This window comes from Ornithorhynchus anatinus, chromosome 10 (assembly GCF_004115215.2).
Source record: "Ornithorhynchus anatinus isolate Pmale09 chromosome 10, mOrnAna1.pri.v4, whole genome shotgun sequence".
Classification (NCBI taxonomy): domain Eukaryota; kingdom Metazoa; phylum Chordata; class Mammalia; order Monotremata; family Ornithorhynchidae; genus Ornithorhynchus; species Ornithorhynchus anatinus.
Genome location: NC_041737.1, coordinates 44,423,441 through 44,430,088, shown reverse-complemented (window position 1 = coordinate 44,430,088; position 6,648 = coordinate 44,423,441). Strand labels below are relative to the sequence as shown.

The window sequence follows — 6,648 nt, the reverse complement described above, 5'->3', positions numbered from 1 at the left end:
GAAAGGTAAAGGGACTAGGAGACAAAAATTCACTATGCGGGGCTAATTCCCACAGGTAGCGTGCTATGGTAAAGTTCCAGGCATGAGTAGCCCAGTTTGCCTTCAACCAAGACTTCTATCCTAGAAAGTCATTTTGTAAAAGGCCTTTAAAATAGTGAGTTGACCAAATTTAACTTACAGTGGACTCTGTTAGGGGACAGGCGTTTCAGTATGAAACGAAAATTGACGAAACATCCCCATTCCATGCCCTTCAGAATCTTTCCCAGACCCGTCACTGTAATCGGTCACCACTTCCTCGAGGGCAGGAAATGGATCTTTAACTTCCACTGTGCTCTCCCCACCACTTAGTACAGCACACTACGACACATGGGTGCTCAATCACTACGACAGCATGGAAGATAAAAATAAAACCTGAGCATTCCCCCAGTTTTCCCTCCCTTTAGAGGAAATGAATCCTGCTGTCCCTCACGTCACCTTCTCCACTACCTCTCCCCTCCTTCTTACCTTGGGTGCACTTGGCATCTTTCCATCTGGCCCACCTCGCCCACCCATGGCTGACATCTCCATTTTCCTTGATTCCAGCAGCGATGGGGTCAGTTCAGTTTTCTGCAAAGAACCAACCGGGGTTGGAGAGCAAAGCCGCACCTTCACTTTCCTAGACTAGAGCAGGTGGAGAGCCCTACTCCTAATCCATTCCAAATTAGCATTATTATTCGAGTGCCATTGTGTCACAAGTTATTTTTTTTGCCTTAGGTTGATCAAAATCCTCCCAACAGTCACCCAAACCAATAGTCAGGGGAGAGAACTCTTGAAAATCACAGCGGTTCACGCTACGGAACTCTCTATCGGAGGCTTGCGGGGACATAAAGTAAATTTCCTTTGGAAACTGACACTAAGGCTCCTTTTGACCTAATTTTAATGTCCTATTTAATTATTTTCTACCAAACTCCATTCTGTCTGTCCTCTATTAAATTACTGCCCAAGATATTTAGGCTGATTACATCTCCTTTCTGTCCCTGACTCAAGTTTTAAAGTGCAAAAGCAATTTGAACTCAAGTTTTTTCCTCTGAAAACGGATTGGGCAAATACTGTATGAGGAAAATGTGCACTCATTTATTTCTCCGATGTCTTATTGGTACGTTTGAGAGAAAGATACTGGAGGTAAAACATGCTAATGGCTAGGAACAAGGTTCATTTGGGGTAAACGCTATCAGAATTTCCTCTCACACCAGAAACGATTGGAGATACTTATTTTTTTCTTTTATGAGGCAAATGTCTTGGTGTCCCTGGGTCTCCTGGATTTCCCCTCAGATCTTCTTCCTCCTCTGGGACCTGCTCTGTCCATCCTGATTCCCCTCAGGGTAGTTCCTCAGGCACCTGAGTGACAGAACCAGACGAAACAACCTCCTAGTACAATTTCCCACCTTTGGTTTTGCCTTGACAAGAATTTTGACTTCTTCACAGGGTTTTCAGGACAAATCCCAAGGAGCTGGTGCAAAAACAAAACTAGTTTGGTACCCCTCGCTGTCGCTAAGCTTATACTATAAATTAAATTCTCTCTCGTACCTTTGGAAGCATGTGACTTCCCTCTTCCCGAATCCTTCCTCTTACGTCCAATTTTTTCCTCCAAACAGGGATTCTCCTGCCATATCCTCCACTGGCCCGGGGAGATCACAGCTGTAGTGCTAAGGAATGAGTCAATCACGTCTGAGATGTCTGTCTGCAGGCTGGACCGTACGGCTCCTTCTGGGGCTCGTGGCCTCGAATCTGGGTGCTGTCTGACTAAGAGGACTGCTGGGGAGTTGATGGGGAGGGAGAAGGAAGGGGATGCATAAAAACAGAGGAAGACTTAGAGAGGTGAGGCAATGAAACTGGGGTGAACAGAAAGAGGAAAGGAAAGGCCAAAATAGAAGACCCCCATTAATCCCCTCCTCCCTTTCCTCCCTCCACTGCCTCTGTGCCCCCTGCATTGTTGCTCTCACTGAGAACTAGGGGGCACCTAGTGGCAGTGCTAACTGGGTTAAACACCTCAATTACTACCTCCTAACCCGCCACTCACCCAACTGTCCCTGCTTCCCCCCTGCAAAATGGGGCTGCAGGGACAGCAGCCAGGCCAGGGATACAGAAACAATCACAGGATTCCTTCATGAGCCAGGGATGTTCTCCTGCACCACCTGTAACTTCAACTCATTTCTCCAATGAATAATTCATTAAAAGACCTAACCAGGAGGTTGATCCAAAAAGAAAGTCAAATAACTCCCATATTCAGTTGCCCTTCTTCTCACCAGGATATTATTAAATTAAACTCTCCCTCTAGCCTTCCCTCCAGAGTGTTTGTCTTCCTTCCTTTCCCTCCCCTGTGTCCTTACCTCTTACATGAAGCTTTTCCTGGAGAGAGGGTTTCTCTTACCATTTTGTCCACCTGCTTGGGATTGACTCAGTTGGGGTGCAAGGGAATAGTGAGTTGGGAATATCCTAGGATGGCTGATGGCAAGAAAATTCCAGAAGAAGCTGGACAAGCTGGCTAGCCGGGTGGGGACTGGAGTCCAGGAATGTTCAGAAGCTGTTTGAATAAGGTGGGGAAAAGGAAGAGGATAGAAAAGGAGGGACAGGGAGAGAGGGGTGGCCAAAAATGAAGGGGGAGGAAGGGAGAAGGGGAAACTCCTCCCCCCCACACTGCCACCCCCTTCCGCCTCTCCCCCACACCCCCGGCCGAAATGAGGATCCAAATTAGGATCAAGGAAAACCTCCTTCCTGCCAACGAACCCTCAGGCCTACTTCCTCCCAACCAGTCTCTCGGCTCCCTCTCACCATGCTGCCCCTGCTTCCCCCTGAAATATAGAGCAGCAGGGACAGGTGCCAGGTCATTGATGCAGAAGCCATCACACAAATTCTTCACTGGTCAGGGATGGGGTCTTGCTCTGCCTGTAACAAACTCATTTTTCCAACAGATCACGTTTTCACAACGACCCAAAGAGCCGCCCCAAATGTGAAGTTTCCTTGACACACAAATTTTGTCCCTCTCATTGACATAAATTTATAGTCCCTCTCATCGTCCCTCCTTCCCTCAAAAATGTGTGTTTTCCTTCTTCCCCCGTGTCCGTACCTGCCGTATCAAATCCTTTTTTGTGGTTGGTTTTTCCTTACCTTTTTCTTCCCTGACCAAGGGTGCTCTCGGCTGGGGCTCTGGAACCTGTCCTGGGATGGCAGGCAGCAGGTCGGTAAATTTGAGAGGAAGCCGGACCTTCTCACCGGGCCAGGGCACAGCACTCCGAGAATGACGGGAGCCATTTGTGTGTGAAATGTGTTGGAGGAAGAGGTCGGGGAAAATAGGGAAGAAATGGGTTGGAACAAAGAGGGAGACTGAAAGAGGTGAGGTAAAGAGGGGAGGGTAAACAGAAAGAGGAAAGGCGTGGCCAGCCAGGAGCCCTTCCATAATCCCCTCTCCTCCCTTGCCACAGTCCCCCTTGCAGTGCTATTCCCAGTGAGGATCTGGGGTGGTGCCACAAGTGGGGTAAGGCCTTCTTTTCAACCACCTCGCCCCCAATTTTCCAGCTACCCCCTCACTGCATTGCCCCTGCTTCCCCCTTGCAATATGGGGCTGCAGGGACAGCTGCCAGGCCAGCAAGGACCCCTTCAGCGGCCAGGTCTATATTTTTCCTCTGCCTGTGACTTCACCTCATTCTTCCAGGAAGGTGGATGATACTTTTCTGCTGGAGGAAACAGATATTCTTTTCACAGGTTTGGAAGTGAAAAAGCTCCAATGAGCCTGTATTGGGCTGACGTGCCACACTACCCAAAGTCCCCCACAGAGATAACCATTCAGGACATTCTTCTTCCCCACCACCTCGTACCTCTGTTCAGTTGCCGCCAGCAGCCTTTTCTGACGACCTGCCCAGTGGAGACCACTTACTTACTGCTGTTCCGTGGTGGGAGCCGGTGCTCCCTACTGGAGCCCGGACTGACGATCTCCACCTGTCAGGTGGACTAAATCTCTAGGTATCCAAGACAAAATACGGACTCTGCAATGTTAAAAAAAAAAAAAAAAAGATGTTCTTAGAAATGTAGAAACCTGGGCTGTAGAGATTTTTTCTTACCCTAAAAAAATTCCACAGGTCAAGGGACAGGAGTATTATGTGGGGTTCTATGTTAATGATGCTACAATTAGTAACTTTCAACTTATTCTACTGCGTTTTGCTATCCCCAGTTGCATTTATTTGAAAATCTGATAATTGCCCCTATTTTCCCTCCCCTTAGAGAAACTAGATCCAGTTAGCCCTTAGTCCGCCTTCCCCACGTACTCTTCCCCGCTTCTTCCTTACCTTGGGTGCTTTCAGCATCCAGTTACCTGACCCTCTTCACCTTCCCCATGGACTCTACTGCTGTTCTTGGGCTGCAGGACTCGATCTGGATAACTCTTTGGAATTCCCTGTGCCCAAGGGTATTCCAGGCATCCCGGCTCCTTGGAATAAAACTTTCACATGTCAGTGCCCTTGGGCCTCCATAGCCTGATGGGGCTTTGGCTATTCCAGCACAGTCTCACTTGGAAGATACAGCAATAGTAAGAAATTCGATCAGGTGCTTTAAGGGTGTATTAAGATGAAATTCCTGTCCACAATGAATCCCTTCAGGACATTTCCACAGGGACCTGACTGACACAAAGGGGCAACTGATAAACTTCTAATGGCCCACCTTTGACACAACCGTTTTTTCACTAACCATAGAAGGCTCAGTTCCATCTCCCTTGGGATTCAGGAACCCCTTTCCTGAAAATTTGGGAAATGGAAGAATTTTTTACTTCACACTAAATTTCACACGTCGACTTCAACTTCATCTCTTATCATTCATTTTGGTCCCCCTTTCAGTAGAAATCCTGAGGTCAAATGTTACTGTACTTGGAATTTCTCTCCCAGAAAGTCTACCCAATAATGGGTTCCCGAGAAGAAATGTGATAAGTGAGGAAATATGCACTTTGGGGAAAAGGTAGATTTCCCCTATCCTGAGGAGATGTTCTTAAGTACACATTCTTAAGGGCATCTTGGCTTAGAAATTCAATTCCCCACATAATGCACCTCTTGTTTTCTGCCATTTTGTTTTCATACCTTATCTCCTGAAGCTTAAGGGTGACTCTTAAAGACTGAACTCTTAGAAGTTTAGGGTTCCTGTCACTCAAGTTGAGTCGGGAAACATTCTGTGCAGAACATCATTTAGAGAATGACCAATCCACCTATCAGAGTGAGAAGAAAAACAATTGGCATTGTTCTGAGAAGAATGTGGGGAATAAGGTAGAGATTCCCGAAAGGCTAACTCACTGAAATTTCCTTAGATTTAGTACGGACATTTTTTCTTTCTTTTTCTGTGAGAGTATTTTTTCTTCAGTCTACTTGCCTTTTCTGTTCACCACAGGGCTGGCTAGATAATCCTCCTTCCTCTCTTTCTCCCCCGCTCTCCCTACCAGATCCTCAGTGTCCATATCTGTCTTCCTTCTGTAGCCTGAGTTAGATCCCATTCTGGCTTTGACTCTATCTTTCCCTACCACCTACAGAAAGGGACGATCTTCAAAGAAAGTCCATCGGACAGTCTCGGCTGCCCTTCCTCTGCCCCCCGCGCCCCACCCCCCCCCACGAAACACGAAGTCCGGGGTCATCCCCGGTGGCAAATCCTTTTTGGGGACTGCTTATATTTTGAACCTAACAGAAGGGTCTGTCAAACCACAATAGTGCTGCTCCACACACGGACTGTATGGGAAAACATAAAGCATTCACCGGTCTTTTCGAGAGTCCGGGCACCAATCACGGTTTAGGGGAATTTTCTGTGGAAAAAGAATATCGTTACGGTGACTCGCCTTGCGTCATGAAAATTGCAGGAAAAAATTATAGCCTTACTTCACTCAAAAAACGAAAAGAAAAATAGCAGAGCATCTTCGTCCGTTTTAGTAAAGCTACACGGGACCGCTATTTCTTCTAAGTCTTTTTTTTTTTACCTCCCTGGTTTTCTTACACTCCCGTTTGCAGAAAACCCTCAGCGACTCCTGCCCTGAAGACCCTTTCTCCTCAGCAAAAACACCTCAAGGCGTTTGTATCGGTTTTGAGGTAAACCCATTTTACTTTTTTTTTTAAAATACATCACCCAACTTCCCTAAGGGTGACTCGGAGGACCGAACTCGTTATAAATATCATAAAAGTTGGGAGCCCCTTCTCCCCCACCGAAAACGAGTCAGCGGGATAGTCTGTGAGGAAAATCTTTTCAGAGACGGACTTATCCTGACCGAAAAATGAGAAAGGAGCAAAATTAGCGCGGCTCTGAAAAGAACATGTGGAAAGCACTGCAAGGTTTGCTGAGAAGAAGGCAGGCGTCTTCAAAGGAAGCCACCCCAAGAAAGTTTCTTTACAATCCTACCGGCTTCAGAGTCCCTTACTTAGGAAGCTTTCTCTTGGGGGCATTTGCTTTTTCTTCCAGGGCCTCTGCCTTGGTGGTTTCCTCTCAAGCGCCTCAGAAACCGCTCCCGTGGCTGCCTGGCACGGCCGAGCCGCCCGCCCTCCCGCTCGCCCTCCCGCTCGCTCGCAGCCCCGCTCGCTCCTCAGTGAATCTCCTCAGCGAGCGGCGGGGAGGAGCCTGCAGCCGCGAAGGGGGGAGGAGCCTGCCCTT

The 6,648-nt window shown here is 47.7% G+C and overlaps 1 long non-coding RNA gene across 1 annotated transcript; it reads right to left on the bottom strand.

The window, feature by feature from the left end:
• Positions 1–1,059: 1,059 nt before the first annotated feature.
• LOC114814733 lies at positions 1,060–4,912 on the bottom strand. The gene is made up of 6 exons (XR_003762490.2): positions 4,720–4,912; positions 4,323–4,462; positions 3,148–4,022; positions 2,812–2,925; positions 1,567–2,563; positions 1,060–1,377 (listed from the first exon to the last, which is right to left on the bottom strand). It is a non-coding gene; the product is annotated as an uncharacterized LOC114814733 (long non-coding RNA).
• Between the last annotated feature and the right edge of the window lie 1,736 nt (positions 4,913–6,648).